General features: G+C 38.9%; 1 pseudogene; it reads left to right on the top strand.

Annotated features, from left to right (window-relative positions):
• LOC148106917 (sodium/hydrogen exchanger 2-like) overlaps positions 1–19871 on the top strand; it is a 97455-nt pseudogene extending 77584 nt beyond the window's left edge.
• Positions 19872–20474: the final 603 nt, after the last annotated feature.

Raw genomic sequence — 20474 nt, 5'->3', positions numbered from 1 at the left:
TTGTGCTGGTCCTCTGGGGAAGGGGCCTAATGTGCTGATTCTCAGGTGTCTTTGCACTTGTGGAAATGTGCCTCCCTTGTCAGGGGGCTGGGCTTAATGTAAGTGGCTCTGGATTCCACCATGTGGCACTGTTCTGCTCCCTGAAGATTTTTGGCACTGATGGACGGGATGAGAATGGTGGCACCTAGATCTCTACCCTGGAGCTGAGAGGGCCCACCCTCCATTCTTCATTGAGCCTTCACAGAACAGCAGTCAATTACTTTTGTCTCCATGGTTACCATCCAAACTCTGTGTTCATCCAGTCTGTGACCAAGTGTTTTTATCTCAGGCATGTGACTGAGTTTCACATCTCCAAATTTTACAAACTCCTGGAATGTGGACCCAAGCTGTACCTCCTGGGGGAGGGAAGGGTTCTTACCATGCTTCTTTCTGCCTTTTGCTGGGCCTCTGCCAGGAGAGTGGTCACACGACTGTGCAATGGTTCACTGTTTATGGTAACACTAAGCAGAAGGCCAGCTCCTATTCTCACTGATTTCAGCAAGCTTCCTCACTCTGATGCCTGGGAATTCTGCTTTACTTGGGCACCTCTGTTCTTCCTGTGACCCCAGGAATCCTGAGACCACACTGTCGCACTGGAATTCTGTTCTGTTTTACCACCAGCACACGTTTAAGCCAGGGATGTCCCCCACTGTAGCAGGCTTCTAAAAGTTCCAATTTTACTCTCCGCTTGCTTATAATACTTTGCAGTAGCTTCCTTAAGCGGGCTCCCTCCCCTGCTGTAACCTCCAATATATCTCCCCAGATTCAGGTTTCCACACCCCCTACCTTCTAAAAGGTACTCACTTTTCTATTTGTAATATTTCAGCATTTCTTTTCTCAGGTCTCTGGTTGATTTCACAGGTGTTCAGAATGATTTGATAACTATCTAGCTGAATTCCAGGGACCAGACGTACTTAGGGTCCCCTACTCCTCTGCCATCTTCTGGTATCTTGGTATAGACTTCTTAATATTTGTTCTTTCAATCGATGAGCATGGGATGTCTTTCCATTCCTTTCTACCATCTTCAATTTTTTTCATCAATATTTTTAATTTTCACAGGATAAATCTTTCACCTCTTTGGTTAGGTTTATTCCTAGGTATGTTATGGTTTTTGGTGCAATTGAAAATGGGATTGATCTCTTGAGTTCCTTTTTGCTGCTTCATTATTGTTCTATAGAAATGCAATAGATTTATGTACATTGATTTTTTTATGCTGCAACTTTACAGAATTCATGTATATTTTCTAGCAAGTTTTTGGTGGAGCCTTTTGGGTTTTCTACATAGAATATCATGTCACCTGCAAATAGTGGAAGTTTAAATTCTTCCTTACTGATTTGGATGCATATTATTTCTTTTTGTTGTCTGATTGCTTTAGCTAGGACTTCTGGTACTATGTTAAATAACAGTGGTGAGAGTGGTCATCCCTGTCTTATTCCCCACTGTAGAGGGAAGGCTCTCAGTTTTTCCCCATTAAGGATGATAATAGCTGTGGGGTTTTCGTATATGGCCTTTATTTTTTTAAAAGATTTTATTTATTTATTTGACAGAGAAACAGACAGCCAGCGAGAGAGGGAGAACAAGCAGGGGAAGTGGGAGAGGAAGAAGCAGGCTTCCAGCAGAGGAGCCTGATGTGGGGCTAGATCCCATATGACAGGATCATGCCCTGAGCCGAAGGCAGACGCTTAATGACTGAGCCACCCAGGCACCCACGTATATGGCCTTTATTATGTTGAGGTATGTTCCTTCTATCCCTACTTTGTTGACGGTTTTTATCAGGAATGGATGTTGTACTTTGTCACCTGTTTTTTTTCTGCATATATTGAGAAGATTATATGGTTCTTATCCTTTCTTTTATTAACCTGGTCTACCACATTGATTGACTTGTGAACATTGAACCACACTTGCAGTGCAGGAATAAATCCCACTTCAGGGTGGTGAATATTTCATTTAATGTACTGTTGTAGTTGATTTGCTAGTATTTTATTGAGGACTTTTTTTTATCTGCAATCATTAAGGATATTGGTCTGTAGTTTTCTTTTTGATGGAATCCTTATCTGGTTTGGTATCAGAGTAATGCTGGCCTCATTGAATGAATTTGGAGGTTTTAAATGCAGAAGAATTTGAGAAGGATATGTCTTAACTTTTCTTTCAATGTTTGGTAGAATTCCCCTGGGAAGCTATCTTTGCCTGTACTTTAGCTTGTTGGGAGATTTTTTCATCACTGATTGAACTTATTTGCTGGTTTTGGTCTGTTCAAGTTTCTAATTTTTTCTTGTTTCAGTTTTTGTAGCTTATATGATACTAGGAATTTATCCATTTCATTCAGGTGATGCAATTTCTTCTCATATATTTTTTCATATATTCTCTTCTAATTGTTTTTCTGGTGATGGTTGTTATTTATGCACTCTTGTTTGTGATTTTATTTTATTTGGGTCCTTTCTCTCTTCTTTTTATATGAGTCTGGCTAGGGGTTTATCAATTTCATTAATTTTTTCAAGAAATAGATGCTGGTTTCATTGGTCTGTTCTATTGTTTTTGTAGTTAATATATAATTCATTTCTGCTCTAATCATTATTTCCTTTCTTTTGATTGCTTTAGGCTACGTTTGTTGTTCTTTTTTAGCTCCTTTAAGTGTAAGGTCAGCTTGTTTATTTGAGATTTTTCTTGCTTCTTCAGGTAAGCGTGTATTGCTATATAGTTCCCTCTTAGGACCACCTTTGCTGCATCCCAAAGGTTTTGGACCAGTGTGTTTCCATTTTCAGTTGTTCCCATCTATTTTATTATTTCTCTTTTAATTTCTTGATTGGCCTATTCATTGTTTAGTACTATGTTGTTTCACATCCATGTATTTGTGGTCTTTCCATATTTTTTCTTATGGTTGACTTCAAGTTTCATAATGTTGTGGTCAGAAAATATGCATGGTATGATCTCAGTCTTTTTGTACTTGTTGAGGCCTGTTTTGTGACCTAGTATGTGATCTCCTTTGGAGAAGGTCCCATGTGTATATGAAAAGAATGTGTATTTTGTTGTTTTAGGGGGGATTGTTCTGAATATGTCTGTTAAGTCTATCTGGTCCAGTGCATCATTCAAAGTCATTGTTTCCTTATTGATTTTCTGCATTCATAATGTGTACATTGACGTAAGCTGGGTGTCAAAGACCCTTACTATTATTCTATTGTTATCAATGAGTTTCTTTATGTTTGTTATTAGTTGATTTATAAGTTTGGTTGTTCCCAAATTGTGGCATAAATATTTACAATTGTTAGATCTTCTCATTGGATTGTCACTTTAATTTTGATATGGTGTTTGTCTTCATCTCTTGTTACAGTCCTTGGTTTAAAGTCTTGTTTGTTCAATAAAAGTATTGCTACTCTGGCTTCCTTTGATGATAAATGCTTCTCCATTCCCTCGCTTTCAGTCTGCAGGTGTCTTTAGGTCTAAAATGAGTCTGTTATAGGAAGCATAAAGATGGGTCTTGTTGTTGTTGTTGTCATTGTTTTTAATCCACTTTGATACCCTATGTTTTTTGATTGGAATGTTTTGTCTATTTACATTCAGAGTGATTATTGATAGATATGTATTTATTGCCATTTTATTACTTGTTTTGTCATTGTTTCTTGAGATTTTTCCTGTTCCTTTCTTTCTTTGTCACTTTTGTCTTCCTTTTCCACTTTAAGAGTCTCCTTTATGATTTCTTGCAAAGCTAGTTTAGTTATCAAGAGCTCTTTTATTTCTTGTTTGTCTGGGAAACTCTTTATCTCTCCTTCTATTCTGAAAAGGAGACTTCCTGGATAGAATATTCCTGGATACAGATTTTTCCCAGTCAGCATGTTCAATATATTATGCCACTCCCTTTCGTCTTGCCAAGTTTGTGTTGAGAGATGTGTGGCTAGCCTTTTGGGTATTCCCTTCTGCATTAGGATCTTCTTTTGTCTTGCTTTTTTTTAAGATTTTTTTTCTTTTTTAGTATATTTTACAAGTTTAATTACAATTTGTCCGCTTTTGACTTGCTTTTGTTAATTCTGTTGGCAGTTCTCTGTGAGCTCTGGATGTCTGTTTCCTTCCCCAGAGCAGAGAAGTTTTCAGCTATTATTTCCTCAAAGTAATTTTCTATCTTCTTCTTCTTTTGGAAGTCTTATAACATGAAGTTATTACATTTCATGGATTCACTGAGTTCCCTGAGTCTATTCTTATGCCCCATAGTTCTTTCTCTGTTTTTTTTCAGGTTCATTATTTTCCATTATTTTATATTCTATATCACTTATTCATTCTTCTGCTTCTCCCATCCTGTGGTTATTGCACCAAGCATGTTTGGAATCTCAGCTATTGTATTTTTCATTTCTGAGTGATTGTTTTCTAGCTCTTGTATCTCTGCAGTAAGGGCCTCACTAATGTCTTCCATTCTCTTCCCAAGCCCAGCAAGTATCCTTATAATTGTTGCTTTAAATTCTCCACAAACATGTTACTTATATCTGTTTTGCTTAGATATCTGGCTGTGACCTTATCTTGTTCTTTCATTTGGTATGATTTCCTCTATCTTGTCATTTTGTCTAAGTTTCTGTCGTCTTCTTTGTGTTAGTGAACACTGTTATGTTTCTTGCTTGTGAGAGTAATGGCTTAAGAAGAAGAGGTCATATAATGTCATTGGCCTAGCACTTCATGGAGTGTCTCTGGTGTGTGCTACATGCACTCTGCTGTTGTGTTTTGGCTGCTTTATCCCTTAGCCTAGTCATCTGCAGAGGCTCTCTTTGTGTGCAGTGGGCAGTGTTTGTTCCTTGGCAGAATGTGACCAGTTTTAACTAGGCATGCTCTTGTCTGCTTGTTAAATGAGACTTAATACTACTTCCACTAGAACTGAAGACTTGTAGAGCTCTCTGGTTTGGAGACATGATGTGTGAAGGAATATCTGCTCTTCTTCTGAGTAAGGGGACTGCAATGCTGTGACTCGAGCAATCTTGATCAAAAAGGGCAATAGCGCCACAGCACTGGAGTGTGGGACCTGATGTAAGCAAGGTAAGAAGCCAGTGTGTTGCTTACCACAGGTGACTCTGACTTTGTTGAGGGTCAAGGAGGGGAAATGATTCCATCCAGCTCTTTTGTTCCCAAAGAGCAGTCTCCATGCATGCTGCCTCTTGGGGAAGCACTCTGAGAAGAGCAAATAATCTTTCCTGTGTGTGTCCCAGGCATTTTTCAAATCAGTTTTTCTGCACTTTCTGCCTCCAGGTTGTGTGTCTGCCTTCTCTCTAGGCTCTATCTTACCCAAACCTGCTGACTTTTAAAATTCTAGGCTTTAGGGATGTGTTGTGGACAGGAGCATGTGCTGGTTTCTTAGGGTAGGAGACTTCTGCACTGGAACTGAAACTAGCTTGACCAAGAAGGATAGTCATACCAGAATGCAGAGGTATGGAATGTGGTATAAGCAAGTTAGGGAGCCAGTTTTGGGGCTGGGCTGCTTTCCACAGGTGGCTCTGCATTATGCTGAGTGATGTGGGTGGGAAATGGTGCCAGTGTCTCATTTGTTCCTGGAGAGAAATTTCTGTGAAAGCTACTACTCTGGGACTAGCACCGAGAAGAGTCAATTATCACCCCCCTGGTGTGCCCCAGGCATTTTTCAGTGCCCATGCTATCTATCCCAGGGTTGTTTGCTTGCTTTTTTCCCCAGAGTCTGGCAGCACTGTCAGGACTACTCCAGCCAAGTCTGGACTTTTAAAATTCCAGTCTTTAAGTCCTGTTGGTTGTGAGAGCTCATGAAAATCAGAGCCTCTTTTTTCCCAGCCAATGGCTTTAGGGATATATTCTCCTTATGTGTTCCCCTGCATGCTCCTCTCTTTTGACTTTCTCCATGACCATGGATCCTTCCCTCCTGCAGCACCTGCAATCTGTTTCTCCCTCAAACCACATTGCTGCACTTCCTACCTTTTTAAATGTTGCATCTTCTCTCCATTTAATTGTGGAGTTTGTTTTGTGAGTCTTCAGGTTTATTTCTGGGGTATTTAGAATGATTTGATATTTATCTAGCTCTGTTTGAGGGATTAGAGGAGCCTAGGGTTCTACTATGTTGCTGTTTTAGCTCTGTAAACTGAATCAAGTTATATATATATATATATATATATATATATATATATATATATATATATATAAATACTGAGTATTTTTTCATGAACATATTATATCCTTTCATTTATTTATGCCTTATTTTCTTTCAGGAATGTTTTGTAAATTTCAGTGTAGAAGTCTCATATATCTTTTGTTACATTTATTCTTATTTGAAATTTTGGATGTATAGCAAAAGATATTGGGTTTAAAACCTAAAAATTTATTTTTGGATTGTTATTTTTATCCAATGAACTTACTAAATTCAATTAATAGTTCTTTTTTTAAGTTATTAAAATTCAATTTAAAGATAGAGAAAACAGGGGAGAGGGGCAGAGGGAGAAGGTGAGAGTCTCAAGCAGACTCTGCACTGAGCATGGAGTCCCATGCAGGGCTCAATCTCATGACCGTAATTCATGACCTGAGCTGAAACCAAGAGTTGGATGCTTAACTGACTGTGCCACCCAGGCACCCCTCAATTAATAATTCTAATCATTTATCTGCAGGTTCCTTTATACACACACACACACACACACACACACACACACACACACACACACACACAATCATGTACCCATTACCTATTTTACTCATCCCCCACCACCTCCCTTCTGGCAGTCAGTTTGTTGAGTCTATTTTATTCTTCATCTCTCTCTTTCTAATTCAGGTAATTAACATACAGTGGCATATGAGTTTCAGGTGTGCAATATCATGATTTAATAAGTCTATGCATTACTCAGTACTCATCATGATAAGTGCATTCTTAATACCCTTCACCTATTTTACCCATCTCACATCCATCTTCCCTCTAACAATGGCCAGTTTGTTTTCTGTATTTTAGAGTCAGGGTTGTTGTTGTTGTTCTTTGTTTGTTTCTCTCTTTTTATCGTTCATTTGTTTATTTTTTAAATTCCACATATAAGTGAAATTATATGGTATTTGTTTTTCTTTGACTAATATATTTCGCTTAGCATTATATCCTCTTGGCCTATCCATGTTGTTGCAAAGAGCAAGACCTCATTTTTATGGCTGAAGAATATTCAGTTGTATGTGTATGTACTATTTTCCACAGTGGCTATGCCACCTTGCATTCTTCCAAAAGTGCATGATGGTTCCTTTTTCTTCACATCTTTGCCAACCGTTATTTCTTGTGTTTTTGATTTTAGCCCTTCTGACAGGTGTAAAGTGATGTCTCATTGTGATTTTTAAAGGTTTTATTTATTTATTTGAGAGAGAGAGGAGGAGAGGGACAGAGGGAGAAGGAGAATCTCCAGCAGACTCCCCACTGGGCGTTGAGCCCAACACAGGGCTTGATCTCACCACCCTGAAATCATGACCTGAACCAAAATCAACAGTTGGACTCTCAACCAAATGAGCCACCCAGGCACCCCTCTCATTGTAGTTTTGATTTTCATTTCCTTGGTGATTAGTGATGTTGATCTCTTTATGTGTCTGTTGGGCTTCTGTATGTCTTTTTTGGAAAAATATTAATTCAGGTCCTCTGCTCATTATTTAATTGGGTTATTTGGTTTTTTTGGTGTTGAGTTCCATAAGTTCTTCATATATCATAGATGTTAACCCCTGATTGGATATATAAATTGCAAATATCTTCTCCCATTCAGTAGGTTGCCACTTTGTTTTGTTGATGGTTTTCTTCACTGTGCAAAATCTTTTTATTTTGATGTAGTCCCAACAGTTTATTTTTGCCTTTGTTTTCCTTTCTGGGGGAGACATATCTAGAAAAATGCTTCTACATTTCTAAATTCTTCCATGTCAAAGAAATTATTGCCTATGTTTTCTGCTGAGAATTTTATGTTGTCAGTTCTCACATTTATGTCTTTTTTTTTTTTTAGATTTTATTTATTTATTCGACAGAGATAGAGACAGCCAGCGAGAGAGGGAACACAAGCAGGGGGAGTGGGAGAGGAAGAAGCAGGCTCATAGCAGAGAAGCCTGATGTGGGGCTTGATCCCACAACGCCGGGATCACACTCTGAGCTGAAGGCAGAGGCTTAACTGCTGTGCCACCCAGGCACCCCCACATTTATGTCTTTAAACCAATTTGAGTTTATTTTTGTTTATGGTGTTAGAAAGTGGTCTAGGTTTGTTTGTTCATTTGTGTGTTCATTTGTTTGTTTGTTTGCATATAGCTGTCCAATTTCCCCAACACCATTTTTTTGAAAAGACTGCCTTTCCCCTGTTGTATGTTATTGCCTTCTATGTGATAAATTTACAACAAAAGCTTGTGTTTTTTTCTGAACTCTGTTGCATTTATCAATGCATCTATATTTCTTCTAACACCATACTGTTTTGATTATTATACCTTTGTAGTATATACTGAAATCCGGGATTGTGATACCTCTAGCATTGTTCTTCTTTTTCAAGTTTGCATTGACTATGCACAGTGTTTTGTGGTACATTCCAAATTTTAATATTCTTTGTTCTAGTTCTCTAAAAACTGTCAATATTTTGATAGGGATTGCATTAAATCTGTAGTTTGCTTTGGGTAGTATGGTAAATGTAACAGTATTACTTGTTCTGATCTATGAGTATGGAATAGCTTTCTGTTTGTATCATCTTCAATTCTTTCATTAGTGTTTTATAGTTATTAGAGTACAGGTCTTTCACCTCCTTAGTTAAGTTCATGCCTAGGTATTTTATTCTTTTTGGTAGAATTGTAAATGCGATTATTTTCTTAATTTCTTTTTCTGCTATTTTATTATTAGTGTATTAAAATGCAATGAGTACTGTATATTAAATTTGTATCCTGTTACTTGACTAAATTTTTTTTATCACCTCTAGTAGTTTTATAGTAAAGTCCTTAGGGTTTTTTTGTATTTACTATCATGTTATTTGCAAATACTGAAACATTTACTTCTTCTTTACCAGTTTGGATGCCCTTTCTTTTCTTTTCTTTTCTTTTCTTTTCTTTTCTTTTCTCTCTTTCTTTCTCTTTCTTTCTTTCTTTCTTTCTTTCTTTCTTTCTTTCTTTCTTTCTTTCTTTCTTTCTTTTTCTGGTTACTGTGGCTAGGACTTCTAGTCCTATGTTGAATAAAAGTGGTGAGAAGGGACAGCCTTGTTTTGTTACTGATTTTAGAAGAAAAACTCTCCCTTTTTCACCACTTTTTAACACCATATAATGTTAGCTGTGGGGTTTTTATATATGGCATCTTTATGTTGAATTATGTCCCCTTTAGACTGACTTCGTTGAGTTTTTATCACGAACTGATGTACTTCATCAAATGCATTCTCTGCAACTATTGTGATGATCATATGGTTTTTGTCTTTGTTATTGTGATGTATAACATAGATTGATATGTGAATATTGAACCAGACTTGCATCCCTTGAATAAATCCCACTTAATGCTGGTGAATGATTTTTTAAATGTATTGTTTAGTTTGCTTCGTTAGTATTTTGTTGAGGATTTTTGTATCTATGTTTATTGGAGACATCAGCTTGTGGGTTTTCTTGTTTTCTTCCTTTTTTCATTTTTTCGTAGTGTCTTTGTGTGGTGTTATACAATGGACATGCTGGACTTGTAAATAGAATGAATTTGAAAGCTTTACATACTCTTCTATTTTTTTAATAGTTTGAAAAGAATAAGTATTAATTATTTAAATGTTGGTAAAACTCACCTGTAAATCCATCTGGTCCTGGACTTTTGTTTGTTGAGAGATTTGTGGTTATTGAGCCAATTTCATTGAATGGCTGGTACTCGGTCTGCTCACATTTTCTGTTTCTTCCTGATTCAGTTTTGGAAGATTGTATGTTTTTAGAAATTTATCCATTTCTTACCTATTGTCCAATATGTTGGCATATAATTTTTATAATATTCTTTTATAATAATATATACATATATATAAAACTTCTGTTTTTATTTCTTATTTTACAGTTCTGATTTTGAGTTTGTTTTCTCTCTCTTTTGAGAGTAAAACCTGGGTAAAAGTTCATCAAAATTGTTGATCTTTTCAAAGAACCAGCTCTTGGTTTCATTGATCTGTGCTATTGTCTTATAGTCTCTATTTCATTTATTTATGCATATATATATATATATTTCTTTCTATTGGATTTGGCCTTTATTTTTTCTTATTTTCCCAGCTTATTTTGCTGTAAGGTTAAGTTGTTTCTTTCAGACTTTGCTTCTTGAGATAGGCCTGTATTGCTATGATGTTCTCTCTCAGAACACCTTTTGCTGCATCCAAAAGATCTTGTATTATTGTGTTTCCATTTTCATTTGTCTCTATGTGTTTATTTATTTCATATTTGATACTGTGTTAGTAGCATGTTATTTAGCTTCCATATATTTGTGTTGCTTCCAAATATTTTCTTGTGATTCATTTCTACTTTCATATCTTTGTGGTCAGAAAAGTTGTATGTTATAATTTCAATCTTTTAAAATTTATTTAAACTTGCTTTGTGGCATGACTTGTGATCTATTCTGGAGAATATTCCATGTGCACTTGAAAAGTGTTTATTCCACTGTCATTGAATGGAATGTTCTAAATATATGTTTTAGATCCACCTTGTCCAATATCTCATTCAAAGCCTCTGTTTTCTGTTGATTTGTTATCTTGATGACCTATCCACTGATGTAAGTGGGGTGTTAATGTCCCCTATTTTTATTGTATTACTGGCAATTTCTTCCTTCATGTCTGTTAATAGTTGTTTTATGTATTTTTATGATCCGATGTTGTTAATATTTACAAATGCTAAATCCTCTTGTTGGTTTGTTCCATTTTTCATTATGTAGTGTCTTTGTCTCTCATTACATTGTTTGTTTTAAAGTTTATTTTATCTGATATAAGTATTGCTACTCTAACTTTTTTTTTGCTTCCATTTGCATGGTAAATGTTTTTTCATCCTTTCATTTTCTTTTTTTTTTTTTGAAGATTTATTTATTTATTTTAGGGAGAGGGTGTGAGTTGGGGGAGTGACAGAGGGAAAGAATCTTCAAGCAGACTCCCTACTGAGAAGAGAGCCTGACATGGGGCTTGATCTCATGACCGAAACCGAGAGTTGGATATTTAACTGACTGAGCCACCCAGGCACACTTCCATCCTTTCATTTTCAATCTGCATGTGACTTTAGGTTTGATGTGAGTCTCTTACAGGCAGCATATATAGTCATTGCTTTTATCCATTAAGTCACCTTATGTTTTTTTATTGGAGCACTTAGTCCATTTATGTTCAATGTAATTATTGATTGATATGTACTTATTACTATTTTGTTATTTGTTTTATGGTTGCTTTTGTATTTCTTCTCTGTTCCTTTCTTTTCCTTCTGCTCTGTTCTCTGTGGTATGATTCTTTTCTTTAGTGATATGCTTGGATGCATTTTTCTTAATTTTTTTGCCAATTATAGGTATTTAATTTGTGGTTATCATTAGATTCATATGTAACATCTTATTCATATAGCAGTCTATATTAAACTGATGGTCAATTAAATTTGAACCCACCCTAGGAGCACTAAATTTTCCCTCCCCCTTTTTTAAGTATATTTTATCCTACTTTACATCCTTTTATTTTGTGAATGCCTTGCCGGAATTTTATTATATAATTCATTTTACTGCTCTTTTGCACTAACTACCATACTGGTTTTATAAGTGATTAATCTACTACTTTTGTTATGTTTATATTTACATATATATATTTTATCCTAATTTTCTTACTCCTAACTATGGCCTTTTCTTTTTACTCAATGAATTACCTTTATGCTTCTTGTAAGACTGGCTCCATGCTAATGAACTCCTTTAACTTTTTTGTGTGTGAGCAGTTATCTCTCCTTCTTCTCCGAATGATAAACTTGCTATGTAAAGTATTCCTTGTTGCAGGTTGTTTCCTATTAACATCTTTAACTTATCATGCCACTTTCTTCTGGCTTGCAAAGTTTCTTCTGATGAATTGGTGGAGGGCCATACATAGCTTGTATGTAACTGATTTTTTTTTTCCCTTGCTGCTTTTATTTTATTTATTTATTTATTTATTTATTTATTTATTTATTTTTAAACATTTTATTTTTTATTTGTTTGTCAGAGAGAGAGAGAGAGAGAGAACAAGCAGGGGGGAGGGAGGGCATAGGGAGAAGCAGAATCCCCGCTGAGCAAGTAGCCCAATGCAGGACTCGATCCCAGGACCCTGAGATCATGACCTGAGCCAAAGGCAGACACTTATCCCACTGAATCACCCAGGCATACCTCTTGCTGCTTTTTAAATTATCTCTTTATCACTACTTTTTTTCCATTTTAATTACTATGTGTTTTGGTGTGGACTTCCTTGGGTGGATTTTGTTGGAAGCTCTCTGTGCCTCCTGGATCTGGATGTGTGTTTCCCTTCTCAGATTAGGCAAGTTTTCAGCTATTAGTTCTTCAAATAAAGTTCCTGCCCCTTTTCTCTTTTTTTAAAAAGACTTTATTTGTATATTTGAGAGAGAGAGAGAATACAAGCCGGGGGGAGGGGCAGAGTAAGGGGAGAAGCAGATTCCCTGCTCAACAGGGAACCCAATGTGGGGTCAAGCCCAGGACCCTGAAATTATGACCTGAGACAAAGGCAGACATTAACCAACTGAGCCACCCAGGTGCCTACCCCCCCCGCCCAGTTTTTTCTCTCTTGTTCTTCTGGGATTCCTATAATGTGAATGTTATTATGACTGATGATGTCACTGAGTTCCCTTAAACTATTTTCATTTATTTTTTATTATTATTAATATTTATTAATATTTTTATTTTTATTTTATTTTTTTAATGATTTTTTATTATATTATGTTAGTCACCATACAGTACATCCCCGGTATCCAATGTAAGGCTCGATGATTCATTAGTTGTGTACAACACCCAGTGCACCATGCAATACGTGCCCTACTACCCATCACGGGTCTATCCCATTCCCCCACCCCCTTCCCCTCTGTAGCCCTCAGTTTGTTTCTCATAGTCCATAGTCTCTCATGTTTCATTCCCCCTTCTGATTACCCCCCCTTTCTTTATCCCTTTCTTCCCCTATCGATCATCCTAGTTCTCATGTTCCATAGATGAGAGAAATCATATGATAGTTGTCTTTCTCTGCTTGACTTATTTCACTTAGCATTATCTCCTCCAGTGCCGTCCATGTTGTAGCAAATGTTGAGAACTCGTTCTTTCTGATAGCTGAGTAATATTCCATTGTATATATGGACCACAACTTCTTTATCCATTCATCTGTTGAAGGGCATCTCGGTTCCTTCCACAATTTAGCTATTGTGGACATTGCTGCTATGAACATTGGGGTGCATATGGCCCTTCTCTTCACTACGTCTGTATCTTTGGGGTAAATACCCAGTAGTGCAATGGCTGGATCATAGGGTAGCTCAATTTTTAACTTTTTAAGGGACCTCCACACTGTTTTCCAGAGTGGTTGTACCAACTTGCATTCCCACCAACAATGTAAGAGGGATCCCCTTTCTCCACATCCTCTCCAACAGTTGTTGTTTCTTGCCTTGTCTATTTTTGCCATTCTAACTGGTGTAAGGTGGTATCTCAGTGTGGTTTTGATTTGAATTTCCTTGATGGCTAATGATTTTGAACATTTTTTATGTGTCTGTTAGCCATTTGTATGTCTTCATTGGAAAAGTGTCTGTTCATATCTTCTGCCCATTTTTTGATTTGATTATTTGTTTCTTGTGTATTGAGTTTGAGAAGTTCTTTGTAGATCTTGGATACCAGTCCTTTATCTGTAGTGTCATTTGCAAATATATTCTGCCTCTTAGTTTTTCTGACTGTTTCCTTGGCTGTGCAGAAACTTTTAATCTTGACAAAGTCCCATAAATTCATTTTATCTTTTGTTTCTCTTGCCTTTGGGGATGTGTCATGAAAAAGGTTGCTTTGGCCGATGTCATAGAGGTTGTTGCCTATGTTCTCCTCTAGAATTTTGATGGATTCCTGTCTCACATCGAGGTCTTTCATCCATTTGGAGTTTATCTTTGTGTATGGTGTGAGAGAGTGGTCAAGTTTCATTCTTTTGCATGTAGCTGTCCAATTTTCCCAGCACCATTTATTGAAGAGACTGTCTTTTTCCCACCAGATGTTTTTTCCTGCTTTATCAAATATTAGTTGCCCAAAGAGCCGAGGGTCCATTTCTGGGCTCTCTATTCTGTTCCATTGGTCTATGTGTCTGTTTTTGTGCCAGTACCATGCTGTCTTTGTGATCACAGCTTTGTAGTACAGCTCGAAATCCGGCATTGTGATGCCCCCAGCTTTGTTTTTCCTTTTCAACAGTTCCTTGGAGATTCGGGGCCTTTTCTGTTTCCATACAAATTTAAGGACTGTTTGTTCCAGTTCTTTGAAAAATGTCCTTGGTATTTTGATCGGCATAGCATTGAAAGTGTAGATTGCTCTGGGTAGCATGGACATTTTAACTATGTTAATTCTTCCGATCCATGAGCATGGAATATCTTTCCATCTTTTTATGTCTTCCTCAATGTCTTTCAAGAGTGATTTATAGTTTCTAGAATATAGGTCCTTTCCTTCTCTGGTTAAGTTAATTCCAAGGTAACGTATGGTTTTTGGTGCTATTGTAAATGGGATGGATTCCCTAATTTCTCTTTCTTTGGTCTCGTTATTCGTGTATAGAAATGCAACTGATTTCTGAGCATTTATTTTGTATCCTGCCACGTTACTGAATTGCTCTATAACTTCTAATAGTTTGGGAGTGGCTTCTTTTGTTTTCCATATAGAGTATCATGTCATCTGCAAAGAGAGACATTTTGACTTCTTCTTTGCCGATTTGAATACCTTTGATCCCTTTTTGTTGTCTGATTGCTGTTGCAAGGACTTCTAGTACTATGTTGAATAATAGTGGCGAGAGTGGGCATCCTTGTCGAGTTCCTGATCTTAAGGGAAAGGCTTCCAGCTTTTCCCCATTGAGAATAATATTTGCAGTAGGCTTTTCATAGATGGCTTTTATGAGATTGAGAAATGTACCTTCTATTCCTACACTCTGAAGGGTTTTAATCAGGAAAGGATGCTGTATTTTGTCAAATGCTTTTTCGGCATCAGTTGAGAGGATCATATGGTTCCTGAGTCTTTTCTTGTTGATATGATGTGTCACGCTGATTGATTTGCGAATATTGAACCACGTTTGCATCCCAGGTATGAATCCCACTTGATCGTGATGGATAATCCTTTTAATATACTGTTGGATTCTATTAGCAAATATCTTGTTGAGGATTTTGGCGTCCATATTCATTAGGGAAATCGGTCTGTAATTCTCCTTTTTGATGGGGTCTTTGCCTGGTTTGGGGATCAAGGTAATATTGGCCTCATAGAATGAGTTTGGTAGCTTTCCTTCTGTTTCTATTTTTTGAAATAGCTTTAGGAGAATAGGTATTATTTCTTCTTTGAATGTTTGGTAGAATTCCCCAGGAAAACCGTCCGGGCCTGGAGTTTTGTTATTTGGAAGGTTGTTTATCACTGACTCAATTTCTTCATAATTAATTGGCCTGTTTAAGGAATCAATTTCTTCCGGTTTCAATCTTGGTAGTTTATAGGTTTCCAGGAAGGATTCCATCTCTTCTAGATTGCTTAGTTTATTGGCATATAGCTGTTGATAAAAATTTCTAATAATCCTTCCAATTTCAATGCTGTTGGTCGTGACCTCTCCTTTTTCATTCATAATTTTAATAATCTGGGTCCTTTCTCTTTTCTTTTGGATAAGTCTTGCCAGTGGTCTGTCAGTTTTATTGATTCTCTCCAAGAACCAGCTTCTAGTCCTGTTGATCTGCTCTACTGTACTTCTGGTTTCTGCTTGATTGATTTCAGCTCTAATTTTGGTCAACTGCTTCCTCGTGCGTGGATTAGGCCTGTCCCTCTGTTGCTGTTCCAGCTTCTTGAGGTGAGAATATAAAAACTGCATTTTAGATTTTTCTATTCTTTTGAGTGAGGCTTGGATGGCTATGTATTTCCCCCTTAGGACTGCCTTTGCAGTATCCCATAGGTTTTGGACTCTTGTATTTTCATTCTCATTGGTCTCCATAAATTGTTTAATTTGTTTTGATTTCCTGGTTTATCGAGTCATTCCTGAGCAGGATGGTTCTTAGTCTCCAAGTATTTGAGTTTCTTCCAAATTTTTCCTTGTGGTTGAGTTCCAATTTCAGAGCGTTGTGGTCTGAGAATATGCAGGGGATCATTTCAATCTTTTGGTCTCGGTTGAGACCTGTTTTGTGTCCCAGAACATGGTCTATTCTTGAGAATGTTCCATGGGCATTAGAATAGAATGAGTATTCTTTGGTTTGGGGTGTAGTGTTCTATATAGATCTATGAGGTCCAACTCGTCGAGTATGGCATTCAAAGCCTTTGATTCTTTGCTTAGTTTTTGCCAGGGTGTTCTGTCTATTTCTGAGAGTGAAGTGTTGAGGTCCCCTACTATTAATGTATTTTTATTTATATGTCTCTTTATTCTGGTTAAGAGTTGGCTTGTGTATCTTGCTGCTCCCCTGTTGGGGGCATATATATTTATAATTGTCATATCCACTTGTTGAATACTTCCCTTAAGAATAATATAGTGCCCTTCTGCGTCTCTAACTATAGTCTGTAGTTTAAAATCCAATTTATCTGATATGAGAATTGCTACCCCAGCTTTCTTTTGAGGTCCATTTCCGTGAAAGATGGTACTCCATCCCCTTACTCTCAGTCTGAATGCATCTTTGGATTTGTAATGAGTCTCTTGTAGACAGCAAATGGATGGGTCATTTCTTTTTATCCAATCTGCAACCCTGTGGCGTTTTATGGGATGGTTCAAACCATTTACATTAAGACTGATTACTGAGAGATATGATTTTAATGTTGCCATGTTGCCAGTAAAGTCTTTGTTTGTATTGGCTGTGACTTTCTGTTCTGTATCGCTCTTGGTGCCTTTTTACTTTTATAGAACCCCCCGTAATATCTCCTGTAGGGCTGGTTTCGTGGTTACAAAATTGGTTAGTGACTGGCGATTCTGAAATGTCTTTATTTCTCCATCAATTCTGAATGACAGCCTTGCTGGATAAAGGATCCTTGGCTGCATGTTTTTCTCTGAAAGAGCTTTAAATATGCTCCCCCAACCCTTTCTCTCATTCCAGGTCTGTGTAGACAGGTCTGATGTAATTCTGATGCTTTTGCCTTGGTACGTGAGAAATTTCTTTGCCCTGGCCGCTTTCAATACTGTATCCTTGCATCTAATATTTGCGAAATGCACTATGATGTGACGTGGCGTAGGTTTGTCGTGGTTGAGCTTGGGAGGGGTCCTCTCTGCCTCTTGGACACGAATGTTTGTTTCCCTCGCTAGATTAGGGAAGTTTTCAGCTACAATTTGTTCAAATATCTCTTCTAGACCTCTGTTTTTCTCCACCCCCTCAGGGATGCCGATGATTCTAACATTGGATCGTTTCATTGAGTCAGTAATCTCCCGTAACCTATATTCGTGGGCGTGGATTTTTTTAAGACCATCTTCTATTTTCATTTTTTCCTCTATTAACCCATCCTCCAATTCACTAACCCGTTCCTCTGCTTCTGTGACCCTGGCCGTCAGAGCCTCTAGTTTTGCCTGCATTTGGCTCATAGAATTTTTAATTTCTGTCAGATTCGCTCTCATTTCTGTCCTTAGGGATTCTATATTCTCAGTAACCTTTTCGTTAATAGTTTTTTCAATTCTACTCATCATTTTGACCGTCGTTACTCTGAATTCCATTTCTGATAATTTGGTTACATCCATATCCATTATTTCTGTGGCAGAGGCCACAGACTCACTGTCTTTTCTTTGCTGGGGGGGGGGCTTCTCCTTCTTATCATTCTGATGAGGAGAGGTTGCGGGGTTTCCAGAGCCCAAATTATTGACTGGGTCCCAGGCCGTGCCCCTTGTTTTATAGGGATCTTAGGGATGTGGGCTTCTTCTTTAAAGATTTTATTTATTTATTTATGTGGCAGCCAACCAGCGAGAGGGAACAGAAGCAGGGGAGTGGGAGAGGAAGAAGCAGGCTCCCAGCAGAGGAGCCCGATGAGGGACTCCTTTCAGGAACGCCGGGATCACGCCCTAAGCCGAAGGCAGGCACTCAAAGACTGCGCCACCCAGGCGCCTGGGTTGTGGGCTTCTTGATTTTTCAGCCTGCCTTCTGTGTTCTTGGGGAGGGGCCTGCCGCGCTGTTACTCAGGCCACCCTGTTTGGGTAGAGTCTCCGCGTCCCCTGCGAGGGGGGATGGGGATGGGCACTCCCTGAGCCGGTATTTCCAGGCTTTTATTCTCTGGCAGCTTTCCCTGGCGGTTTGCTGTGCCTCTTCTGAGAGTCAGAGCAGCAGCGGCCAAATTTCAGCCTCTGTCACGGAACAGAAGGATTGCGGCCCGTTCTCTACTAATGTTCTGGCCACTTTAACTCTGTTTCTGTTGGTGCTGCTCAACCCTGCAGCGTCCCGGGATGTGCGCTCCACACCCGGCGTCCCAGCCCTCACTTCCAGGGCCGGCGCATCTCTGTCCTTTGTGTTTCTAATGCCGCCAGCCGCCAGCCGCCCTGCGCGCGCTCCCGGATCTCCCGGTCTCAGTCTGGATCCAGTGAGCGCACCGGGATTCCGGTGTTCCGCGAGATGCCTGGTGGCGCGCGCACCCGGCTCACGGTCTCAGTCTGCTGTTTTGCGGTGCTGTCCGCGAGCCCCGCCCGCTCTCCCGTGCAAGTGGCTACGGCTTCCAGGCACCCGAACGTGGCGGCTCCCTCCCCCTTCCGTTTATTTTCCGATATCTGTGCACAGTTTCATGGCTCCCCACTTCGTACCTCAATACTCAGCGCTGGAGATGTTCAGTTGTAGAGATCCAGATGCGTCTTCCTGCGTCTCAGGCTGGTTCCGTGGTTGTTTAGGCTGGTCTGGTACCTATCCAGCTCGACTCTGGGGACAGGCTGAAAAAGGTGTCTCCTACTCCTACGCCATCTTAACTCCTCCCCAGTTTCTTTGTTTCTCCAACCTGGACTTCTTTACACAGCAAAGTTATCATTCAAAACGGTTCTGAGTGTGGAAACACGACTCCGCCTCGCCTGTAACCGCAAGAGGGAGAAGCAGCTCCAGGGCAGCCGGGTGAGGCCCAGAACCTGTCCCACGGGCCCGGCCCCCGCGCTGAGTAGATGGTTCCAGCCGTCCGCAGCTCGCGCGGTAGCCCTGAAAGGCCTTATTAATATTTTTAAATTATTATTTTTATTTTGTTGTTCTGCTTTGTTGTTTTCCATTACTCTCTCTTCCAGGTTGCTGTTGCATTCCTTTGCCTCCTCTAGTCTATTATTGATTACCTCTAGTGTATTTTTTATATTAGTTCTTTAGTTCTTCATCTCTGGTTCTTTTTTATATATCCTATCTCTTTGTTGAAGGTCTCACTGAGATCCTCCACTCCTTCTCTAATCCAGTAAGTATCTTTTTAACCATTACTTTGAATTTTTTATCAGGCATATTGCTTATCTCTGTTTCATTTATCTCTTTTGCTATGATTTTGTCCTTTTCTTTCGTTTGGGACTATTCTTCCATCTTCTCATTTTGTCTAACTCTCTGTTTTTATGCATTAGAAAATTCAGCTACGTCTACCGATCCTGAAAGCATTGGCCTTGCAAAGAAGTCATGCTGTGGTGCACTGTAGTTCAATATCCCCTGTTTACCAGTACCCGGCACTTCAGGGATGTCTCTTATGTGGGGTGCATGAAGCCTATTTTTATGCCCAAGCCTCTTTTGGTTTTAGTCCAATTTGCTGCAATGGCTCACATTGAATGTTGGGAGCAGGATTTTGTCCGTATACTATTAAGGGACCAGTCTCAGACCACTGTGGGCTTGTAATGAGTGGTATTCTGAGTCAAATCTGATGCTTGCCCTCAGCCTGTTCAGCATAGCTGTGTTTGCACCAATCTTCAGTACAGTCTCCCTTGTTGCCTGAGAGGCTTTCATTGGTGGGCAGAACCTTCAATAAAATATGATGCCTGCCCCAGTGTGTCTGTTAGGGCTGCAGTAGCACCAACCTGCAATGTACTTTTTTTGCCTTGTCCCCTGAAATACTTTTAGTGGCGAGTGGGGCCAGCAGTCAGACCAGATACCTGCTCTTATTCCATCTGCAGGGGTTGTAGTGACCCCAAATTTCAGGGTTCTTTCCTTGTGCTGCCCACTGAGAGGTTTTTGTTGGGCAGAACCAACAATCAGATCAGATGTCTGCCTACAAGCCATCTACTGCAGTTGAATTAGTGTATGTGGGTGTCTTTTCCTCTCCTCACTGCAGGAATCACTTTGGATTCTCACTAATCCCTGCCATGGCTACTTTCAGGATGCAACATGGTAGGGAAAAAAAGAAAACTCACCTGCCACCTACCTTTCTAACATTT

The sequence above is a fragment of the Ursus americanus genome, chromosome X, assembly GCF_024610735.1.
Source record: "Ursus americanus isolate L20-20 chromosome X, mUrsAme1.1.p, whole genome shotgun sequence".
Classification (NCBI taxonomy): domain Eukaryota; kingdom Metazoa; phylum Chordata; class Mammalia; order Carnivora; family Ursidae; genus Ursus; species Ursus americanus.
Note: the sequence above shows the minus strand (reverse complement) of the source record. Positions and strands in the feature narration are given on the sequence as shown.